The sequence below is a fragment of the Oenanthe melanoleuca genome, chromosome 4 (genome assembly GCF_029582105.1).
Source record: "Oenanthe melanoleuca isolate GR-GAL-2019-014 chromosome 4, OMel1.0, whole genome shotgun sequence".
Classification (NCBI taxonomy): Eukaryota; Metazoa; Chordata; class Aves; order Passeriformes; family Muscicapidae; genus Oenanthe; species Oenanthe melanoleuca.
The window spans coordinates 14,380,550-14,405,831 of record NC_079337.1 but is presented as its reverse complement, the minus strand read 5'-3'; the positions used below and the strand labels follow the sequence as shown (position 1 = coordinate 14,405,831).

Below are 25,282 nucleotides of genomic sequence, written 5' to 3'. Positions count from 1 at the left end.
TGTAGGAAAATTTACTTTTTTTGTGTTCTTTTGGTTTTATATGCCTGCTGAGGTTGTGCCTCAAACTGTGTGTGGAGTTCACAGACATACTCAGCAATATCAGGAATTCCAGGTGGAGTTATCTGTAATTTAAATATCCTGCTCCTTGTTTCCAGGGTAACTTAGCATGGGGGACATCACCAGGAAATCAGACAGACTAGAAAAGGGGTAGGCAGCGTGGGTAGAAAAAACAAAAATAGGAAACTGTAAAATGTGTTTAAAAAAAAAAAAAAAAAAAAAAAAAAAAAAAACCATGAAAAAGAAAAAAGAATGAGGCACAGAAGAAAGAAATACTTGAAAGAAGGAATGCATTGAATTGTGAGGCAGAAAGCAAATTCAGGGGTGGAATTAAGAGGGACTGAAATTAGTGAAGAAAGATACCATCCCCTGTCTGGATTCTGTGCTTCCCCACAAAGCCTTTTCTGCAAGCATTTCAGATGGACGATCCCTTTGTCTCCTCTGTCTTGCTGTGGCATCTTCAGTCAGCCTCTGTTTGTGCTCCATGCACTAATTCCTCACTCTGGTGGTTTACAGTCCCTCCAGAGGAATGGCAGCTGCTGCCAGCAGCTGAAGTGGGTCTGTGGTTGTTTTTTGTGAGTAACAGGGCTGGTAATTTTAAGGTTTTTCTCCTTGTACTCATAAGAATTAAACCCCTGTTGAAGAGGGTAGGAGTGAGCTCTGCTGGCTGCTGCTGTAGCTCCCAAGGCAGTCACCACTTGCTGTTGGGGAAACACATCTTTATGAGACCAGTCCACAGCAGTGATTTTATCTTTGGCTTTTGTAAACTGGGCAGTCCAAAATTCCTGCTTTGTGTCTCTTTTTCTTTGCACTTTTTCACCCCCTTTTTGGCATCTGTCAAGAGACGTGCTGCTTTGAGGCAGTGACTGACAGCACAGGTGACAGAACTGTGTTTTGCCTGTCCCTCTGAAATTGTGTGTTTGTGGCACAGAACTCATTCACATTCTTGCCATGGGTGTAGTGTTCAAATGTTGTGAAATGCCTCTGAGTGAGACCCGACCTCCTGGCCTGATGCTGATTATTATGCTCAGTGCAGTGCATCCCAGCTCTGTTTGCCTCTGCAAGGTTTAATAATGAGCAGAAGATGCAGTAGTTAACATACACCTGGGTTTTGCGTATTTACACCTGCTGTCATGTGTGTTTGTTTGCTTCTTGGCTCCAGAGACAGAAGTCAATGAAACCAAATGTGGAATAATGGAAAAAAAAATGTTATTGTGTGAGGTGTATTTGTTTCTGAATTCAGTGTCTTGAGATTAAATAAAAATGAATTAAATTAATATAGCCTTAAATTAATACAGAAGATAAACAAGACTAAAAGATCTGAAGAATTTTTAATTTAGCTTCTGGACATTTTTTCACCATGAGAAAGTTAGATCTTCATCCCAGGATCATCTGTAAAATTTTTGCAAGACTTTGTGCCCTTTTTTGTGACAAGGCTGGTGGTGACTCTGAGGGAAGGCAGTTGATAGATGGAGTGCTGGGGTGATAAATAATGCAAGCTCTGTTGGTTTTTAACAGTGACTGCTGTTCACTGCCTGTATTCCTGCTGTTGTTAATGGCATTGGTAAGATGGTGACTTCCAGTCTGTCCTGCTGTAAAGTCTGCAGGAAGGAGCTGGTTTGGGTCATTAAAGAGAGGAAACTGCAGCTGACACCACTTCTGGTACATCTCTGCCAAGGGATGGAGGCTTTCCATAACTTCCCAAGCATTCCCTGCACTTGGATATACAAAATACAACTTGCAAGCAATTCAAACTGATATGTTTGGGTCTTTACCCATGTATTAATTATAACAGTTATTTTCGTATATAATACATAGTATAATTAATATTGATGAAATATTAAGTATAATTTACATATATATTATTTAGTATAATTAATTATAATAGTTGGATCAATGAATTATAATATTCCTAATGAGTATAGGAAGGGCAAAAATAAAACTGCTGTTAAAGACCAGATCTTTTGAGTCTGTGAATGGAGCTGGACCAGGTGACAGTAACAGAGTTACAAGTTGGTACTTGACCACTCTACTGATCATTTCACTCATCAGCAACATTTCTGCATTTCAGCAGCATGCACACCTACTTTGGACTTCATTGCATTGTTCTGAGAACAAAATAGACACAGCTCATACTAATAACTTTTTCAAAGTGTAATGCATGAAAAGATTGGACATCCCAGAGTCAGAGTTCAGAGCATCCTGGGCTTTGTGTTCTGTTGTGGTTTGATGATAAATTTGCATCCCAGAAATCCATATTAGCAAGCATAGGAAAACATTTAGCTCAGCCAAAGGAACTTTTGCTTTTTGCTGAGCAGTACAACCTTGATGCAATGAAAGGTCCTGAGGCTCTCCACATGTCCTGAAGGAATACTCCTGTTTTCTGGGTGGAAGTGACTTTGGTGGAGTTTCAGCATGTGATGTCATTGTGTATGGAAAACATCTGGGATGTGAGGCATCCGATCTTCCACTTCTGCTTGAAATAATTTTGGCATGTCAGATGGCCTGCTGAACTGAAACTGAGTCACAGACTGCTCAGTCCCTTGTCACAGATGAGAACTGTAATTAATCAGCTGTTTAGAGAGCTCAGGATCTAAGCTGAAGCAAATAACCCCACTTATGTTGAAGATAAGTGGTTATTGACATGGGAAGATTTGCCAATACTATTAAAATGATCAGCAACTGTTGCACTGTCAGCAGTGGAAAATGTTGAGTTAATTTCAAATTGATATCTCAGAGCTTTCATCTGAACATCTGCTGTTCAGGATTGAAATATGAAACATTAACTGTGATTATTCCCCCTCCCAACCCCCACTCCAAAAGGCACCCAAACCCGAGCAGGTGTTACACCTTAAATTAAAATTATGTCTAACATCAGTTGAAAAGCTGTAATAGCAGGGACATGACTAGACTGTGTAGAGAGCTCCTGGGGTTCACCCTTTGTAACAAAGCAAAACTGCATCCTGCTGAGGGATCAGTGAGTAAATTCCTTGTGGAACACAGCCTGTGAGAAATGAGACTGCTGGCCACTGGGAGGGACAGGAGAAGAGACAAGGAATGTTGCTTTGGCTGCCAAGTTGAAAGGCTTCCATGTTCAAAGAACTGCTTATGTTCAGTGAGTCTGGCTAGATGAATGTACATGGTGTACAGATAGCTGGTGTATGTGCTAGATGGGCTGTAAAATGTGGGCTTTAGAAGTGTTTGTGATTTAGGAAATGTAAATAGCATTAATCTGAACAGGACATATGGTCCATGCTGTGGTTTCTTTTGCACTGCTGTATATCTGGTCTTACTTAGTGTGATAAAAGCTAAGAGTTTATGGAGTTGTTCTTGGAGGAAAAGAAATAAGAATTAGCTCTCAATCTTTCTGGGGTTTTTATAGTCCAATTTTGTTTTTCATCAGCTTCAGCTCACTGGGCAGTTTGTGTTTTGGAGGAGGAAAAAAAGGTAAAGAAGAAGTCTCTCTACTTTCTATTTTAATACACAATGGTTAAAACACTTTTTTTAAAAAATCAGATAATTTTTATTTTTACTATCTGCTTATAAAAACATTGTTTGCATGCAGGCATTTAGGAATCCTCACAGCGGCTTAATGAGAAACCTGTAAAGCTACCTTTATTTTTTAAACAGATGCAAAAATTAAAGCAAGATTCTGAAGGCTTCCACTGTTTTGGAGCATTTCTCACTTTTGAGTTCCCAAAGAAAGAATACTTTGGAGCTGAATGTGCTCAGACTCCCATGGAAAGTCACTGGATTTGTGAGTCTTTTACTAGTCCTAGATTTCTGCTCTTGCAGCAGTTCACATAGTCAGAGCTTGACTCAGGATGAAGAGAATTACTGAAATTAAGTGCCCCCTGTGAATTGTAAGTGCCTATCCATTTTTATGCCACCAGAATTGCTTTGATAGCAACACAAATGGCTTTGTTGCCTGGGAGCTGAGGTGTTGGGAAACCTCTGAGCCCTGGAAGAGTGGAGCAGTGGGCAGAGGGTGGGAGCAGTGCCAGCCCCTCAGTGAGCAGGGAGCTCTGCTGGCCATTCTCTGTGTGTTCTCTGCAGAGGGTATGGCTTTTTGCATTCCATTATGCCTCTTTATCTGACTGTTCCCAATATCCTTGTGGATTTATGTTGTGATTTATGTTTGATATTTCCAGACTCATTTGCTGTGGGTGGAATAGCCTTTCTGAGAAATTCATGTGAAATAATAACTTAAACCAATGATCTGAGTAGCCCCAGATTATTAGAATTTTTACACTGCACATGCAGGTAAAAGCAGCCTCACCTGGATCATTTTGAACATGCTAAGTTCTGTTAAGAAAGGTGCTAAGGCTGGGTCAATTATATTTCAAGCTGTTTGTCATACTGTACTTTATTTCCTCCTTTCCTGTGTCATCTTTTCAGAATGCCTCTGTTTGTAGAAGGGCTTTGTTGTAGACTGTATTTCACACATAAGAAGTGATTGAAGGTGTAATTGCTTTTTGAAGCTCCATTTGCATTTTCCTTAACACGTTAAATCACTCAGTTGTACATGCCAGATCTACCTTATCTGACATCTGCATTTTAATATGTTCCTATGCTGAGAAATAATTTCTAGCTCTCCTAATTCTTCCAATTTCTAACTCTCAGTACTAGATGCAGATGTTAGCTAATGTTTTGGAAATAATTTTTTTTCAGGATAATGCCTGTAGGAAAATAAAATGAAAATGTCACAGAGTCTGTTAATTTAAATATTTTTGATATATTTCACTATCAGTGCTTTTCTTTTTTTTTTTTTTTTTTTTAATACAGTGGAATTTGTGGGAAAGCTTGCTAAGATAAATTTGCATAAATTTACTGTAGATATTAATATACCAATTCATCTGTAAGCTGTGTTTTTATTTAGAGATTTTCCTGTATTTGCAATGGTTTCATATTTCTTTATCCAGATTAAAGCTATGCTCTGCTCACATTTTTCTGTCCTGGCAATACAAAGGTTTCATAGACTAGCCAAATAAACAAATTTGCATCTATTTTTACCATCAGTGGCTTTGATTCAAAATGGGTTTTCTGTAGTCTAAAACTCTAAAAGTTACTATAATTCCAAAATATCAGGATTGACAGCTTTGTATTTAGAACTGAGAGTAGGCATTTTGCTGTTGTCACCAGCAGCAAGGAAGACTACAGGTATTGTAATAAAAAGTTCTTAGCAGTTGGCTGATTAATGTTTTCATACAGATAGGTCAGTTTATCCTGGATAACAGTCAGATATGGGATATAAATATTATTCATATGCTGCTTTTTTTGCCCCCTTGGCACAGCTGATGATATTTTAAAGACAGTCAGAACTGTGATTGCCTATGGTCCTTCCAAACGAGGCTTTTTGTGTTGTACCAACAAAGTACAGCCATCTATTGTACAGAAAACAGACTGAAAAATAATGAAACTAGACCAGCCTGGGATTTTTTGTTCCCTGTTTGCTTTTGCAAATGCTTGTGTTGAGTCTAGGGCAAGATGTATGGCCTGAATCTAAAGGAGGAAGAAACTTGTCACTGGATGTTTAGACATCACTCCCAAAAGAGAGAGCAATTAGTAAAATAAAGCAAGTGATCATGGAGGCAGCAGTACTGCAGGGAAGCCATGGCTTTCCAAATAATGACTGGCAAGGTGCCACACAAAGAACAGAGGCTGGGCTCTCCTAGCCAGGGTTTGCTGTGCCTGCAGTTGTACCACACACAACAGTCACAGAACAGCAGGACTCCATTCAAAATCACACTGCAGTCTGCCACATCCAGTGGTACTTCGGGTTGTCCACTGACTCCCCTCTCCTACAGTGTGCTTTTTGCCATGACATTTCATCTAACTAATTAGAAATTCAAATCTCCACCCAAAGTGAGTAATTTCAGCTCAGGAATGCAGTGTTGCTCTATTTTTAGTGTGCTGCTCTCCTTGATCAGTGCACACTAGCAAGTTCCTAAGCATGCAAGGAATGCCATGGAACTGAATATAATGACTGTTCTCTTTGAAGTTAGACATGTATTAATTTTCTGGATCAAGACAATGCAGACAAAGAAAAGCATCTTTGGAATAGAGAATACATTTTCTATTATGGGTATTACATTGTCAGTATTAGTAGCATACAACAGGTGGCTTTGATAGTTTCTTATTAGGAAATAAGAAAGAGGATGGTAGTAATAGCAGCAGCATGAATTTTGACTACAGAAATTATTGGAGCTGGTCTTTTTCTAAGTAAAAGGTAAATGTAACTTGTGTCAGATTCACCAAGTTGTTTGTTGCTACTTAAGTATTCTAGTTGTTTAGAAAACTTATCAAATATATCTCATGGTCTCATTGTCTTTAAAACTTAAAATGCTTGGGTAATGTCTTCTGATATTCCTCTTGAAAAACAGAAAATTTTGTGGTATAGGGTCAGACTTTGAAACCATTTTATTCCAAACATTTCTTTATATGTAAGGCAAGGTAGTTTCCTTAAACTGTTAACATGTTTTGTTTTAGTGAGTCCAGTAAAGATCATCATTCAAATTTTATTAGAAAGCTACAGGTACTGTCTTCAGTGGGGAATCCTGGAACAGCCTGGTTTGCCTCCACAGGACTGATAGCAGAGGATGTAAGGCTGTGTGGTGTTCCTGTGGCTGATATGTTTGGAAGAAGATCCAAAGAATGTCTCAAAGTTGAGTCACCTGAAATATTTAGTCAAAGGTAGCTGTAGGTTTGTTAACAACATAAGTTCTGCCACCAGAATTATGTGGGATGGAACCTGACTGATTTCTGGAAAGCCAGGATTGCTGTTCTTGCAGCTGATGGAGTCAGGCTGAGGAAGGGGAGCACAGAGAGCAGCTGTAGGAATCACTTCCACTGCAGCCCTCACTCCATACAGGCTAACTTGGGAGTTACAGCTTTGGAGTTTGTTAAACTCTGCTAAGTTCAACTCTGTTAAGTTAAACTTTGGAGTTTGGAGCAACAAATCTCTCTGGCACTTGAGCACAAACATATCAGGCAGAGGAGTCAATGGGAATGACTGTGCCCAGGGCCATGCTAATATAAGTAGTTGCTTATTTTGCCTTTGCCAAAGCTCATGCCTGAACTTAACACCCCAAGTTTGCTTATGCTCAAATGTGAAATATAGAAACTCACATTCTGTCATCTTCAGCCAGTCCTTAAAATGATGATTACCATTTAGTAAGATTGCACATTTTGGGACAGCAGAGGTTTGGGACAAAATGGCAAAAAATGATAAAAAATAAGGAAATAGGAAAGGAAGAACAGTGGTAAGGTGGCAGAGGAATAGGGAGTTCTACTTCTGTTTAGGATGGTGAATAAAATGTCTTTGTATGAAGAATTTAATTAATAATTTTTTCAGGCTAGAATTTATCATCTTAGGATAACTGGTGAAATTGTGAAAGGACCATTTTGAAAGGATGTTCTGGATATAATTAGTATCCTTTGCTTCAAATCCTTTAATAACATGAAAAGCAGACAATTTATCTTTCTATTCCTGTTAACAAAGAAGAATTTACTTTTTGATACAATGAAAACATCCTTGCATTTTAATAATAGTGAAAAACCATTTCCTTAGCAGTATTGTCCCTCCCTGTCATTTGAGTATGAGAGCTTGTTTCTGGAATTCAATTAAAGAGAAAGAAGCAGCAACTCCTGTAAATTCATTCCAGTAAAGATGGAATCATTAAGGACATGATAGGATATCTTTGTCTGGGCCTGGGAGAAAGGTTGACAAGCTTTCAATATTCCTACACGAGTAGAAATGTCATTAAGAAAGGACATCTGCCTGTTTTGTAATGGACTTAAGAGAATCTAGGAGGAATGCCAGGAAGGAGAAACTGCTGCACAAACAGGCTCAGCTACAAGAATACAGCTCTGTAGTAAAGTCAGACCAATTAATTCCTTAAAGTATCCACCAAGGCATGTCAAAGGTTACAAGCTGGGCAATAGTCTGAGAAATGGAAAATATATTGCCACCTAATTTTTTAATACTTTCAGCTGAAGCTATATTTGAACACTTGAATGACAAGAAGAAAAAAAACACCAAAATAACTTATTTGAAGGAAGATCCTCTGTTTGTGCATTTCTTATTCATTCTGCATTTTAGACATTTGACATGTTTTTTTGATGAATGTGCTTATTGGGGTGATGAGAAACTGTTTCACCTGTAATATGCTGCAAATAATATCCTTCTCCTTCTAGTCTTATTCCCTTCCTTTCATGGCTTTTCAAATATATTTTTTTCCCAATGGATCTTTAAAGACTGCTTTACTACAATGGAAGACTCTTTCTGTTGTATTCCTGTAGCATTTTACAGTTTGCTGTTTTCTGTCCAGTAAGTGTGCTACATTTACATATCTGACTGCCTGGTATGGAACACTGATAAGCTCACTCTGGGGCTTTGAATACCAGAGTGATGTGCAAAAATAGAAAAATATGTTTTTGTGTTGCATCTCTGGTCTGGCTTCTGGTACAAGAGTATCTGCAGGTCGCAGATACTGAACACAGATACTGAACCAGGGCATTTTAAATGCTTTAACTGATGGGTAACAACCATCTCAAAGAAGGAGGCAGCTGAAAAAGTGCAAGTTTCAGAATATCTTTCTGTGCCAAGGCTCAGACTGGTAATTTGTTCTGTGTCAAAGCTCATCTTTAAGGGATTACTGAATTATGGCCACTTTGGTTGTTTGATGTGCATTTAGACTCTCTGAGCTGCTGTTTTTGAAGGTGGCATTTGCTAAGGGGCCTTCAGGCCATTTCCAGAATTAACTAACAGATTATGACACTCAGCAGAATTCGTTTCATTTAAAACAATGCAGCATGCTAAAAGTTGTTCAGCCCTCTTATGAAACAAAATATGGTGAATTTGTACTTTACACAAGGTCTTTGGCATTTTGCTTAGCAAAGGAATTGTCCCCCTTTACTATCCTCACCTCCATTAAATTACTTAAATAGGATAAGAGGTATTATAGACAGAGATATTAAATTAAGCATCTTCCTTCCTGATGTTTTTTCTTATCAAGTGGTTTTTTTTTTTTTTTCCTTAAGGAATCTAAAAGATTGATCTTATCCATGCAGTCTGGGGTCATTTGTTCTTTTGGTATGCCAGTAAAACACATTGGTTTTCTAGCAGTTTTGAGGTGTAGAGAAGGGCAGTTGAGTTGCTCTTTTTATTTTTCTCCTAATTAGATTGCTCTTGAATAGCTGCATGTAATATTGTAAAAGAGTGGAAGAACAAATCAGCCAGCCTTGAACTGTCCTAAAATTCCTAAACACTGGGGAGAGGGCAAGAAAAAAGTTTGTTTGTACCAGATGTATTATTTCCCTGGACAGGGAGAGGGAGAGAAGTGCTGTTTAAAGATTTTATCTGTTTCAGGCTTTGAAAAAAGTCCCTTGTTCTAGAAACAAAGTTTTAAGTTTATAAAGTCACTTTGACAATCAGCTGCTTAGTGCTGAGGTTCTGCTGCAGTGCTGTATTTGCAGAATTCTGGTGCCTCTATCTGTGCTGCACAAGACACAAAAACAAAGGGAATTTCTGCTCCAGTGAACTCCTATTCCAGAAAGCAGACACAAAGGAGGGCTCAACTTGCTGTGCATCCCAGAGAAAGGAGGTGATTGCAGATATAATTTCATGTTATTAAATAATTTCTGGAAGGCTTCCCTTACTGCTTTTAGTTGTTAGTGATTTGGGTTGGCAGCTGTAATTTACAAATTTACTTGGCAACATCTGGGAGCTTTTCAAAGTGGTTTCGATAACCTCTGGCAGGGAGCAGAAGAGAATTCACTTTTTTTGGAACAAGCTTATAGCTTCTTACTTTTGATAGTTTCTTACTTCTCATAGTCACATTGAAGTGTGGCTTTCTTTGCCTGGTGACTGAGATTTTTTTTACTCTAGTTTCAGTTCTACAAGCTGTTGAAGATATCTTTCAATTCAGTGCCCAGATTGTTGGAAAGATGAAGGACAAACAGTTCACTGAAAGAAGTCCAGTTCATTTTTTTTCTGCTTGTACAGAATTGTGCTTTCACTGCTTTTGACAAATTATAGGATTGTGACAACTGCAGGCTTGTGACTACTCTTTGCTGTAGGGTTTGTGGTAGGAACAATGGGAGATAAATATAAGCTTGAAGGACAAAGATGTGCAACACCCAGCATGAAATGGACATTGGTTATCTGTCTAGATAGCTGGTAAAAAATAATGCAGCTTCATAAAAATGAGCTTTAGGGAAAAAAGCCTGTGATGTGGGTACACCAAGTTTCTCTGGAGAGGGATGGATGGGAAGGGTCAGGATGGACAACTTTTTCTCCAAGGTTTTTATTGTGCACAAAATTATTAAAACAGGCTTCATAAGTTAGAATCTTCATTTTACAGCTGATATTATTGAAGTGAGTCTTTAAATAAAACCTTGATTAAATAAAATTCACAAAGGACTTGGGATCTTAATGAGGTTAACTGATGGGCAGAAAACTGGTGAAACTCAGTGAGCACACTGGTGCTTGTTGAGTGTGATTGCTGCTGGAAGTTTCTAATCATAGAAGAGCAGAGATAGGATCTAAAGAGAAAGCCCACGTGGGAACAGTAGGGATTTTCTTGTAGTTTGAATGAATATTCCTCAGTCTCCTGTGCTGCAGCAAACAGAAATTATCAGAAATTACATGCTCTGAGAAGAGCTAACAGGATAGAAAACAGCCAACAAGGAGACAGAAAGTGATCTTTAAGCTGAATTAAGAAAAGCTTTTTGTTCAGAAAGAGGGTTATAGTCATCTACATATACCTCAAATACCAAACCATACAGTAGTTAGATGAAAGGATAGTATTTTTCTCCCAAAGATTATAGAGGCATTTTCCAGGAAGTTCTCTGGTGTACATAAATTTGTTGACACATCAGCATGCCCAAAATAGGTGATTTTAACAGTTTCACACTGTGTGCCTCCAAAAGTTCCTTTATAGTTCATAGAAACACGCAAGAGGGTGGAAAACTGCTTAAAATAAAAAATGCTGTATCATTGGCTTTAATAGAAACACACACAAAAATATGTTAAAAGAAGCTCAATAAGAGACATTTCAAGAATATAAATGCAGAATTTGGAAATGGAGGATGTAGGCAACACAAATATGTTATTTCTGGAAAATGTGCTTGTACCATGAAGGAGACAAATATTTTCTCAGGGGTTGGTGAATAGTTAGGTTTGAGAGGTGGGGAGGGGGATACAGGAAGCTCTAAAGAGTTCTTCTGTTTGTCTTCTGTAATTTTAGAAGATTGATTTTATTCATTGAGAGTCGACATTGAAGAGACTTTCTCTTAAAAAAAAACAAAAACAAAACACAAAATTATTTACCTTTTCTGTTGTTTTGAGGAAAAAAATAGTTCTTTTATTTTAAAAAATTAACTTATTTTTTTTTCTTGTCTGCCAATTCACTGAGAGCTTAACACTACTCAGTATGGAAACACTCATGATTTACCTTGTATTTCTGGATTTGTGGTTTATGGCTGTGTTTTGGTGTTGCAGGCTATAACTCTGACTGATGGGCAGCCCATATCAACCAAAGTGTGTGATATCAGGGCAGCACTGGGGAGATCTAGTGACCCTCAGCTTGTTAAACCAGTTTGTTTACCAACTGGGAGCTCTGACAGTGTTTTTATACAGGTTTGAGGTGAGGAGAAATGGGAGGGAGCTTTGCAGCTCCAAACATCTGAAAGGTCCCATGTTTTCTCAGGGAAGCACTGACCTGTCTTGATCAGCATGGCAAAAATAGGAGTTGGTGTCATTAACAGCAGTAACAACTGTGCAATATTTAGCATTAAAAACAAAGTATATTTATCTATTCTTGATTCAACTGAGCTATGGTTCAGCTTCTTGCTGTTGTCATTGTCTGATTCATGTTTGTTCTTTACTGCTGTACAACTTAATGCCATTTTGGATAACAGCTGTGGGGCACAGCTCCTGTCTTTTTTTGCTTGGGTTGGCTCTAGAAAGAGCTGCTGGTGCAGCATTTGCCACTGGTGGCAGTGAGGCTGGAGCATCAACTGCTGATGCTCACTGTTTTTGCACCAAAGGTTGTCTGCTGGATGTATTGTAATTAGGTGACTCCCATGGTTGTGACTGTGCTTTACCTGTTATCTTTTATTTACTGATGGACTTCCCCAAAAAGCATTCTGTTCTGAGCAAGTCAGTGCTGCAGTGGTCTCCTTGTAATCCAGGCTGGCAACTGTGCCAAACTTCTTGGCAGAACTTCAGAAAGATAGTGTTTGTATGTAAGGAAGGTGATGCATTGTGAAAGCTGTCATGTTGTGTTGTGCTGATGGGGGAGCCAACTGGAATTACTGAGACAGAGCTCTCTTCAATCATTGTAACCTGTGATTTCTGAACTGAAAATGAAAAGCTTTTTTTTTTTTTTTTTTTTTTAGTTAGTGAAAATGCGTCTTTAGGTACTTTGAGGCAAAGGATGCTGCAAATACTATAAACACTGCCCATTAAATGTGTCATACATAGGGAATTTTGTCTAAATATGTCAGCTGTAAGAACACTTATGAGTTAAGTTTTGTCCAGGAACATAAACCCATGGAAAGAGATGTAAAAAAAACCTGACTGTGGTGCATGGTTTCTAGGTCAGCCAGTTACATTTTTGACTGACCTGCCTTTTTTTACTGAATGCAATCTAAAATAAAATTCTTTGCTGGTGTAAACAATCTGACTATAGCCTTACAGTTGGCAGTCTTGTCCTTCAGGCCTTAATTTCTTCTGATCTTGGTTACATTGGTACCCATGGAGAGTCATGTGTGGGTGAGAATTGGATGGGGAAATGGGATCAGGTGCACACTGGATCCTGTACTGTGACGTTGGAGAGACATCAGAAGAGGCTGCCTGGAGAAGCTGTGGCTGTCCCATCCCTGGAGGTGTTCAAGGCCAGGCTGGATGGGGGTCTGAACACCCTGGTCTGGTGGAAGGAGTCCCTGCCCATGGCTGGGGGTTTGGAGCAAGAAGATCTTTAAGGTTCCTCCCAACCCAAACCATTCTATGACTGTGACTTGTGGGTTCTAAGGCAGTTCATGTACTGACTTAGAACAATGAGTGAGTTTTGGGCATAATTAAAAGGAAAGCACTACAGAGCAAGGTTATATTTCCACACAGTTGCTCTTTGAGGGCCTTTCTAAGTAGTAGTAATGTGAGAATTGAATCTTGTTGAGCATGTGTAAGGGTCACAGCACAGCTAAAAAAGCCTTCATGTGTGACCACAGATCACAAACTGGTGAAGGCAACTATGTCAAGGAGGGATGAGAGTCAGACAGTGAAATGAACTGAGAGGGGACCAGAGTTCTGACCAAAGCTAAATGAAAATGTGAGCCAGTAAATTCACTTTGATATTTCAGCTTTTGGATATCCTGCTGCTTTTCTTGTGCAAATTAATTTTTCAAAGGGTGGAAGAGGAGGCAGATCTTCAGGAAGCACTGTTATTCATTCACATTTCTCCACCTATGCTTCATGCAGACACTGGCAGCAGGAGGCTGACTAGTATTTAACTGTGTCTAGTTACATTATAAACTCTCAAATCATTAAAAAAAAAACTTAAGAAAAATTCCTTTGAGACTGCAAAAGTGGCTTAGAAATGCAACTTTGAAAATCACCAGTGGCAGACGTTTTCATTTAACTTGTTTGCAATTTGTTTGTGGTGTCTTAGGGCTTTTTTGGGGATGCTAGGTCAGTGATGTGGAATTGGGCTTTGCTTCACATGTCCAGCAGTAAAAACCTGCTTGGTGAACCTAACTTAGTGTTTTGGTTTGGGGACATCCAAGGCAACTGGATATACTGCAGTTTCTTATAATCTTGTGGTTGCTGTGCAGCATCTGCTTTCAGTAATTGTTTTAAGCTGTTTTATTTTGCATTTTAAACTCTTGAACCCTGGGGAAAGAAAAATGAAATAAGGCATAATAATCTAAATCTGTGATATCCTTAAAGGTCTACATAAATAAATAAAGGTGTATATAAATATACTTAATATATTATATATTTCATTCTATAACTTCACTGTGAGTATATATAGTTAATGAAAGATGAGATTGTGATCCTGACATGACAGTTAAGGGCCTAGAAGAAATAAATAAGCAAATAACAAATAGTTCACCATAAAAATATGACCACTGTTTTCAGCAGCAGCTCACAATCAGTGCAGGAGGACAGAGGCTCACCAGGTGGCTTTGCTGCCCAGAGAAGTGTGCTGAAGTGTAGGACTCAGTCTCCATCTATTCACAGTATCACAAGAGCAATGGGGAGTGCCAGGGTTGAAAAACATTTTCCATTCCTGTATGGAATTCCTTCTTTCCTCTGGTGATTAACTGGGACGAGGACCTAGTGCTGCATCTCACTCAGTATTGCCACACTGATTTAGGTAAACATGTTAATAACCAGAAGTTTCTAATTTATTTTACTTTTGTTTCATCTTACACAGCTTTGACTAAAATATGTTGGTTGGTCTTGGATATTATGTAATTTTAAGTGGTGATAAGTTCCTCTTAAAATGACAATGTTTTTGAGGTTGTGACATAAGGATGATTTAGCTTAAATTTCAGTTTATCTGTTAAGCAATTTTCATTTTGATATCTTGGATTTGTTGCACAAAGTCCTTAAGCATATCCATCAGGGAAGTAGAGTGGTCCAGATTAATTACTTTGCTGAATCTGGACAGTAAAACAACCAAAAGCTATTAGGTTGGTGCCATAAATATGAGACCTTTATTGCAAAGCAGAACACCTTTTAATGAAAGAATCCAATGCCCAGTGAAATCAGTAGAAAGATATCTATTGACTACAATAACTCATTACCAGACAAAATGTCAACTGCAGTAATTTTTTTGAGATTTTTCTGGTTGTACAACCAGAAATGAAGTTACTGAACTGGCACAAAAAAATTACTCCTAAGATTGAAACATCTATATCAATCACAGAAAGCTTCTCTGCTATGAGAGGAAGAAATCTTGTGGTTTTTATAAATAATGTAAACCAAAGACAAGATGCCTCTGATATTCAGGAAATGGGGATCAACAAATGCTGTCAGTATTTGTACACAAAGATTTATCTCATTTTGAGCCACTGCTAGCTAATTTTTTCTGAGTGTGAGCGCTTTTGGGAGATATTCTGTGTCTTCTCCAGGCTGAGACTGTGGATAGTAATTTCTTTTGTTTAGTACTTGGCTCTTCTTTGTTTGAAAACTTAGTTTCATGGTGACACTTTTTTACCTTCTTTACTAAACATGCTGAACTGTAGCCTCTATGAAAACCTGAAGTAATTCTAGAGCCTTTTGGAGGTGAGAGCAGCCTCCTACTTGTACTGATTCCCTTTGTGTTTAGTTGCATTCCTTTCATTCTTATGGACTCAGTTGTTGTGTTGGTTTTGTTTATAGTGTTGGGTTTTTTTGATGGAAAATAAATGTTGCCTTACAGATACATTTGTATCCATACAGACTCCATCCAGTAGTTTGATTGTGCAAATATCTTGTCTAATATTAACCAATATTTTATCTAATTAGATAATTAATTTTTTAATGTTGCAGCATTACTGTTCATTTCTGTTGACTAGACAAGCTTGTTTGGTGTTGATAAGAATAAAATATTAAAACAATGAGCTTCCTTTTTCCCTCATTTTCTTCTATGCCTAGTCATTGCAGGTCCCATTTCATTTTCAAAATTTGTAGGTACATTGATTTCATTGATTAGACTTTGCCTATTTTAATTTATTTTTCCTTTTACTGTTTTTTAATATTTAATATTCTTAATATTTGTCTTTTTTTTTCCACAATTGCCAGTTATGTAAACTATTTATCCATATGTGAAGTGTAGGGAAAACCAAATTATTGTGAAGCATCTACAAATTTTAGGTAGACTGTGTGATGTACTGAACTGGCTATATCCTTTATTTAGTATATGTTAATTTTATCTTTACACTGTAGCCAGTGCAGGTTTTTAGTGCACATGTAAATGGCCTTAAATCAGCTAATTTGTGTGCTGGGAAGAGGAGAGTCCCAGCAGTGTGGAGCTCACTGTGAACTGCACCAAAATGGGTGGATGCCCAGCTGGTGCTGCTCCCACTGCATTCTACCATGGCTGTTTTAGGAGCTGAACTTGTGGTGATCCTTGTGGGTCACTGCCACATCAGGATATTCTGTGATTCCATGATTTATTAGCAGTGCTCAGGATGGCTTTTTCAAAGCTGAACCTGCATCTCTCTGAAACTGTTCATAATTCAATGCAGGAATGCTAAACCTGTTGTGGGAGTGAAGATTGCTTTCAATGTTGCAACAGATAGTGTGAGACCTGACTTTAGACATGGGATTCATAACAAAAATTGGCCATTCTCTGAGACCTGAAGGCATTTGGATTTCATGTCCAGGTCCAGTACAAAGGAAAGAGCCAAACCATCAAACATCTTCCTTTTCAAAGGGGGTTGGCTCTCATGTCCCTATTACTCTGTCCCTAAACTTCACAGTGTCCTCCAGTGTGCCATGTCAAATTGCAGCACTGGCAGTTTTCAGACAGGATTTAGAAATGCTGTAGATTCAATTTCAGCATGAGTCATCTAGCAGTATATAGAGAGAAGTAGCTGTAAATCCAGGAAAGATATTAAAATAACTATCCCATCAAATTTGAGAAAAAATGCTAACTGAATTCTTCCTGTGTACCTCAGTAAATTTTCACAGTGCCTTTCTAATGTTTATTTATGGAATGGCCATTGAGCCAAGTACAGTAGTTACTCCAACCTGCTTATGGACCTCCTTATACTTGATTTTGCACAGTAGATAAAGAAATGAGAATTTCATGGATATGTTTTTCACCTTACCATCTCCATGTTGCAGTTGATGGTATTCCAGAGCTGGTGGTGCCTCTGAACTTTATGTCAGAAAACAGTTGTGTATGAGTCCAGTCTCTGAATGCTGTCATTTTCAGCCTTCCCTGCCTGCAGCTGGTGATAACTGGATGTTGGAGGTTCTTGCAAAGACATCAGTATCTCCTGGCTGTTCATTCTGTGAGCTCCTTGAACATATCTTGTCTGAAAACCAGTGCTGAACAGCATTTCACAGAAGGTGGATGGAATCAAACATGGGATTGCATACACTTGCCACAGTTACAGAAATTTGAGTAACTATGTGAAGACATGCTTGCAAGGACTGCTGCCCATTAATGAATCTGTACACATCTACTAATCTGAGCTTTTCTTTATGTGGATTACACTTAGAATTTGTGGTGCATTTTGCCAGCCTAGGAAATCTCAGGTGTTGCACTGCTGGCAAGTAGTGCTGCTGCTTTGTGCCAAGGTTTCAGGAGGGACAAGGAATCAACACATGTGCACATGTGAGCTGAAGTCTTTTCAGATGGAGGATGTAAGAGAGCTCTGGGTGCTGTAAGCAGAGACATCTGTCTGTTTGCAGTGAAACCTAATGGCCTGGGGGATGTCATTTCTGAAGTCTGTCACAGTGGTAGATACTGAGCTTGAGTTGACATGAAATGAGAAACATGGGGCATTAGTATGGTGTTTTCGTGATCTGAAGCCACATTCACATTTGTAATTAAATACACCATGTGGCTCTGTCTCCTTCAGGCACCATCTTTCTTGAAGAAGAAAGTATTTTCACAGTATTTTCAAGCATGAAGCTGACTGAAGAGGAATACTTTGCTTGTTCAAAACTTATTTAGTGTGAAGAGAAGTGAAGGAATCTCAGTAGAGACACTTAAACAGATGTTTCCCTCCAAGATAAGACCAGCACTGATTGGGCTGTGAATGTTGTAAGAGGAAAAAAAAACTGAAGGAACTGGAGAGAATTGTAGCTTATCCCAGGTGTATAGTTGTGACTTCTGACACTTACAGGATCTATATAAATATAAAGGGGGATGCTCCTGCAGTGCAAAATCACTGTGCTCCATACTCCATGTGGTGTATCATTAGGACTGTGAATGCAGCTGCAGGCCCACAAGGAGGGGCTCATTAGTGGAGCAGAGTGAATTTTGGTACTCAGAAAGGAAACATGTTCCTTCCTCAGCAGACAACTGCATGCCTTGCAGGTATGGGAGTATAGAAAATCTCAGAAAGTTTTGTCACCATCACAATTATGCTGTGCTATGATAGTGACATGTCCTGACCTGTAGGACTTCAGGCAGCTTGAGCACCAAAGCTATTTCAAATTTTTGGATTATGTATATTTTTTCTGATACTAAGTCCTTTGTACTTAAACCTTGGTTTCCTTCTCTCTGAAGCTGACAGGCAGTGCCAAAAGAAATCTTTTTTTCTGCCCTCACTTCTGGTGAGGTCCTTCAGTCTGTCAGGCCATTCTTTTCAAAAGCACATGTAGGAATCCAAGGTTTATGCTATTTGTTTTAAGTTTATTTAAAAAACTCAAACCAACCAATGAAAAATGTAATAAAACACATTTTTTTAGAAATTAACCTCTCCAACCCAGTTTCCCCTTTTTTTTTTTTTTTTCTCCTTAGTGAAAAGTGATCAAATTATTTTTAGAAGAAAGACTTCTGTCCAAAACCAGGCCACAAACTCTCAGCCCAAAACCAAGGTGTGTGACTGCCTCTTGGAAATCAAACCAAATACAATCTTTAATGAGCTTTTACAGCTCTATTTTTTACTGCATTCAACTCTTGTGCTGGTTAATAAACATGACCTATTGATGTTGTCAAGAATATCTTCCAAACATTTTGTCCAATCTTTATTCTTAATAGCTCTTATATTACCTGCACTACCAGGTGCTTCATAGTTTCTCTAGGTCAGAGCAATTCAGCATTAGATCTGACACCCACTTTGCAGTAATTTTACCAGATGTAATGGTTGTGACAAAAAGAATTCTACTGTGAAACTCTGCAGAGTGATAGAAGTTCCTAACTAATTCACAATAATGTGTTTTGAAATAGACTGGTTTAGCCAATGCCATAGAAAGAAAGAAAGATGTCCTGGTCCACAGCAGGAAGAATGGACCAGATGATTCCTAGAGGTTCCCTCCAACCCAAACCATTCAAGGATTCTATGGTTCATGCTTAAATGTTAAGCAGTCATTCTGATCATCAAGTTTCACATCAGTAGCTGCTCGGATACTTGACATGGGCCAGAATTTGGGAGGACAATTAGACAGACAGTGTACAAGTTGTATTCTAGCCAGTTGTTGCAGCATCAACTGAAAAGTTGTCTAGAGAAACTGGATGTCAGCTCTTACTATTGAAAATGGTTTGCACTTTTTATTCAGGTCTTTTCTTCGCTCTTTTTCGGTGTTCTGTGTCACTTGGTCATGTTTGCATAAAACAAATACATTGAAATCTCTTGTTGCAGTGTCTCTGATACACCAGGGCAATTTCTGGCAAGTAAAGTCCTCCCCTGTAAGCCAGTGCCCTGCAGTTGCTCCTTCACATGTGCAATTTTTTCTCAAATTAAGCCAAGAAGATTTCAGTAGCACACAACCCCCAACTTGTCTTGTATGTATTCATAAGGGTTGCAGTAGATTTATACACTGACAAAATTTTTAAAAATGTTTGCTGTGCAGTGCTCCTGGTCACAGTGTAGATGAGATATTGTCTGTGTTTTGGCTCTGCATTACACCAAGCTGACTCTTAGTTAATGCTGCAGAATTTTCTGTCAGTGGTAATTTCTCTCAGCAGATTAATTGTCCATTCTGCTGGCATGCCTTTGCTTGGGCTCTTAACTCTTGTAGAGTGATTCAGCCTTCCTTGGCAGTGACTGACACCAGTCACCAATGAATCTGCTTTTCCTCCCACTGCAGGAACTGATGGCGTTTCCTTTGGAAACTGGTGTTAGAGGAAGGCATCTTTTCAAGACAAGAAACTATTTGAATTATAGCTAAATGTTGGTTAAATAAGCTCATGCTAGGTCTGCCTTTCCTTTCTAAAGTGGGGTTTTATCTCCATTTACTCAGAAACTGTGAGTTGAAGTCGCAAGAAATTACTGTGTCATTTTGTTCTTAAATGAAGTCTTTGTATGATCTTTCTTTATTGACCTTCTGAGGCTATTGGATGTATTCTTTGTTGCCTTTCTGCAACTATGAGGGAGAGAAATATCTTTTAAATGAAAGATAAAATTCTTAATCTGAAGCTCTGAGAAAAGCAATGAATACCATTGGAGTTTGTGATACCATGGTAAGACTTGACAGCAATAGCTGCAGTAGGCAAAGGAGAAGTGAGCAAAGGCTGGTCATGCTGGGCAGTGGATCATGTCCTTTGGAGGACAGCACACACCTGGAATTGGGAGGGCTACACTGTGCTATGGATTTAAGAAAATAATCAAAACTTTTCTTTTGCTGAGAATTATTTATAGATGCAACAGGGCTCTGCATCTTTGATGGTAGTGTTGGTCTTCCCTTTAGAGCCTTGAAATTTATCTAAGACTTGTGATAAATTCTGTGAACTTGCACAGGCCACATACCTTTTCTCCTTTTTGCCTTCTCCTGTTCCAACTCAAAGCAGAATTCCTGCCCATTCAGTTTCCATCCTGTCAGCAGTGACAGCTGCTCTGTGCCCTGCTGACCCTGTATGTCTTTGACAAGTTCTGATTCAGGAGTTGTCTCTTCCATTCCCAGGCATGGAAGTGCTTCTACTGTGGAGCTGGTGTAGTGCACAAGTAATTTTATTTTTATCTTCTTTGAAATGCAGCTGGGACTAGGCATGAATGCAGTAAAAGGTCTTGGAAATGGAAACATCTTTCTGTGGCTGGTATAATGTGCCTTTCTGTTTGAGAATTGGAGGCATCCATCTTGCTTTTTATACATCCAGTTCATTATTGCTGCTGCTGTGAATTTCATTTGTACATCTCTTTCAACATATGGACTAATAAACTGCATCCTGCTTAACAATGGGATAGAGATTTATTTTTTACATCATGGCTGAATGTTGTTCAGGAGTGATTAGCTATTGAACAGCACATGCTGGCTAGACTAGAAAAAGATCTGATGATCTTCTCTAACCATTCAAGGACTGCAGGTAAGCTCTGTGAACCAAAAACCCCCAATGTCCCAAAATCCCAAACACTGCACTATGTGCTCTGTTTCACCTTCAGATGTCAGTTTGACAGCAAATGCTGCTGGTTCTTTGTGTCTGAAGAGAATTCTACTAAATGAGATAGGCTTAATTTCTAAACTTCACTGAAATTAGTCCAGAGCTTATGCCCTTTCTGCAACCCAGTAAAATTGTTTGGTAGTAAATGGCTAGTAGTTAATTTGGGAGAAAATAAGTTCTACTGTAGATCAGATGGATGTATGTCTCAGAGAAGAGTGGGCCATTTTACAACTTACAGGCTGTAATGTGGGAATAGTAATCCACAAATATGAATTTATTTGTCTTTTGGTGTATCTTTGAGGTAGGAACTTCTGTTTAAAGTCAACCACCACCATTTTAATTGAGCATTGTTTGGATTATACAGAGAAAAAGGAGCTAAAATTATAATAATACACTGTAAAAGAAACAGAGGCAAATCATAAAATTTCATTGAGCTCTTCTGGTCAGGTTGATTAGACCTGTTTCATCAGATTATGGTAATTCAAATGCAGTGGCTGTTTAAGAAGATATTTGGTATGTGTAAAGCAACTGACACAAGAGGATACTAAACACACAGGCTCTTCATTAAGAGATAAAGCTCTCAAACTTTCTGGAGGAAAACATCATGGGAGTGGCCATAACCCTGATTAACCTTTCTACCAGCAATTAAATTGGTATATAAATTTGCTGTGAATTCTTGCATTTCTTTGTGAGCCTTGCATACTGTTGAGCACTGTTCTTCTGATGCTTTGGATTTTATTCCTTGTAAACAGGAATTCTCCACTGACTGTAATGCAAATTGCAAGGGCATGTTTCATTGTGAAGAACAAGTTATGAAAATATCTGTCAGAAATAATTACAGTTGATCCTGCTGTCGGGCAGGAATATAGATTGGATAATTTACTGGTGTCTTCTTCAGCAGTGTTTTTATAGCACTCTTATCAGGAATATCAGAATCTAACTCAAAATAGTGATAAAATCCCTTGTAAGTGGGTAAAAAAGGAAAGGAAAGAAAAGGTTATTGATCTACTCTCAACTTTTCGCAGTGGTTTGTGGCACAGGCTTACTCGTGACTGTGTAGAAAGCAGGATATGATCATGGATACTGTTTTTTGATGATGCAGAGACTCTTGAATGTACAAATCCTGTTTTTCACTATCATTTAAGGCTGTCTTAAAGGCCTCAAACAGCTGTTTGCTCCTTTTCAAGTTTGTATCCTAAATCAGATGTGGCACACAGTACAAGCCTTTGTAGGAACCTAAGGACAGCTGGAGGTAAATGTGCCCTGTGATGGTCTGAAGTGTGCATTTTGCCAAGTCCTCCATGAAAGTGACATTTAAGCATCCTGTGGAATGAGTAAAAGGGAGAAGCTGCAAGGCTATTAATTGCCCTTGTCCTCCCTGCCCCATTCTGTAGATTATGAGAGTTCTCCAGTTGTTCAGGACAGCCAGCCAAAAGAGAAAGATGGAAATGCACAGTTGGCAGGTAGGTTGGTAAACAGCTCTTGTAATGTCATTAGTTTGGTAGAAATTGAAGTGTCAGTACTATTCTTAAAGAGTGGACAGCAATACATCATTCTAATGTACCCTCTCCTCACAGACACACTGCTGATAAAATTTTATTGATTTCTTCCCTTAAATTTCTAGTCCTGATTACTTCAACACTAATGTTTTGGCAGTTTTAATTTACCTCTCCTCAGAAAGTTTATTTCTCCAGACCAGGAGTTGTCCTTTTCACATAAGCCTTCAAGTCTGTGTGCAGAAAGAAGATCCAGGATGTGGACCCTTAAACTTGTCTAATGGTGCATTTAAGGAATAATGTATTTCTTGTTTATTTGCCTTTCAGAGAGTTCTCTGTCCATAGCAACAGAAATGTTCTCTTCCTCTGACAGGTATTGCAGCCTCTGACTGTCACAAGGCATTACAGTGACCTCCAGGCTTTTTCAATCCAACAGACTGTGGCAGTGCATGAAAGGACTGACCTTAGAAAAACTGCAGAGGGTTTAACAAACCCAGCTGCTCTAATGAGAGAAAATGGACTTGGTATCTGTGCTGTTTTGACTTCGAGCATGGTAAAATGGAGCAAACAGCCCCAAAATGAGCTGACTGTCCCAAATCAGACCAGCTCAGGCTTCCTTAACCCTGCCTGTGTTTGACTCCTTTGACAGCTGTCTTCCACTGGGACAGAGGTGAAACTCCGACAGACCGCGTTTGTTGAGCAGTGGTCCCCAGATTTGCAGCTCGCCCCAGGAAGACCTCAGAGCAATTGCAAGTGTGTCACCTGGACAAAATGTAAAACTTCGCTGTCAGACTGTCCTACCCCTGGTAAGGCATCTAAGGCCACCTAATTACTGATGAGAACAAGCTTCATGAAAAGGAAAATAACCTGTAAAATAAGGGGACTGCTAGGAGATGTTACGTGTTGGTGAAATGTTGGTATTAGGCTGTGATGGGCATACTGTATAAATTGCATGCAAAGTAATAGGAAGAAAACTAGTGCAGGAAAATAAATGCTTTCTAAAAATGTTCTGTTTGTTGGTTTTACACATTGTTTTTAGTCTGTCTCCTCTGAGGGAGAGCTGGTTGTGACCATAGATTGATTTATGAAAAATGCCTGTATGTGTTAAGACAGAACAGGTTTTGATTTGCCCATTCAGTGAATCCTGGAAAACATATTAAATGAAAATGGCATACAGGTGACAGCTGTGGATAGCATGGGGAGGTAGACCTGACCTATTTAGCTGCATATCTTACAGTGAAGTTTCACAATTAAATCTAATTCTAATATTATTTATCTTCTGCAAGAATGACTGTGCAGCTGTGGATCCTATGCAAAGCCTTATGCACTTATTTATCTAGTAAATATATAGTCTAGAGAATATTGCACATGCTCCTATTCCCTTTAGGCCTGTATTTAATTTTGTTTTCCAAAATCAAGGCCTCAATAAATTTGTAAAATTCTCTATGTAGTATGGATGTGTAGTATTAAGTAGAATAATAGTGTAAATGTTAATATAAAAGATGATTTAGTAGTACCCAGTACAATGTGACTGTTCTTGGGTCATCTTTGAGTGCCCATGAATTAATGAAAGATGATTAATTGTTATAATGTGCTAAACACTGAGAAGGACTAAAGATAGTTCTGAATGACATTCTGTGTTAAATTATTTTGCTAAGCAATGCTGAGAACAGCTGCAGAAAATCACAAAGCATTCTTGTATATGTAGCCTACTTTTTTTTATCCCTACTTGGTGAGTGGTTTATTTAGTTTAACTTATTTTTTTCTTTGTGGTCCTTTTAGTTTGATAAACATAGTCAATTAAGTTCATATGGGATGTGACGGGGTAAACTCAGTTTCCTAGGAGCTGATGCTTCTGGAGGTACAACTGTTGGCTGCATGTCAAATGAATGCATGGGAAATTGGAATAAATGAGAATTTTAATGTTTGAACTTAAAGATCTTTTCCAGCCTTAATGATTCTATGACTCTGTTTCCATTTCTGGGTCCCCAGTATGTCATGTTAAGGTGACCTGCCATTAAACAGTGCTTGGCTGCTGCTGGAGAGGAGGTGTTGGTGCTGCTCCAGCTGTTCTGCCTGGCATCCCTCTCAGGTCAGCTTGGCAGCACCAGTGCAGAGCCTGTACCAGGATTAACTTTGATGGGAACAGGATTGTCATGCTATTGTTGAGGTCTGTTCATAGCTGTCTGTAAGAGGTTAGAGAAGAGACAGAGCTACTCATGAATCTGTGTTGTGGAAGAATTGATGGCAGCTCAAAATACAAGACAGACCCAAGCTGAGCTTATTAAGACTTCCCTGCTCTGACTAGATGAGTACAAGAGAAAACCTTTGTTCCCTTTTCACTTTGTGTCTAGTCAAACCTTGCTCAGCACCAGGATTCTGTCAGCATTCCCAGCAACAAACCAACAGCAAGAAGTCACAGAAATGGTGCAGTTGGCAGTTTATGGATAATGACAGGATTAAGGCTGCAGCATCAGGCTCCATGCCTCCCCAGAAGGCATTTCTTGTACATTTTTGGTAATTTCTATGTGCTTAATAGAAAACAAAATGAGCCCTCTTCTCTGAGAGCATAGTCTCTGTTGGCTGGATGTACAGGACTTACATTTCCAAGCAAGTCAGTATTTAAATAGCTTAGGTGTAAAAAACTCTCAAGTTCTTACCATATATGACTCAGAATATTTT

At 38.7% G+C, this 25,282-nt stretch overlaps 1 protein-coding gene across 6 annotated transcripts in view; it reads left to right on the top strand.

Annotated features, from left to right (window-relative positions):
• The window catches only part of MAPK10 (mitogen-activated protein kinase 10), a 138,063-nt gene that overhangs the window by 25,858 nt on the left and 86,923 nt on the right, over positions 1-25,282 (top strand). For all 6 annotated transcript variants that reach the window (XM_056490560.1, XM_056490564.1, XM_056490563.1 and 3 more), the window contains one exon: positions 23,250-23,406. The gene's annotated coding sequence lies outside the window, so the exon portion shown is untranslated. The remainder of the gene's footprint in view (positions 1-23,249; positions 23,407-25,282) is intronic.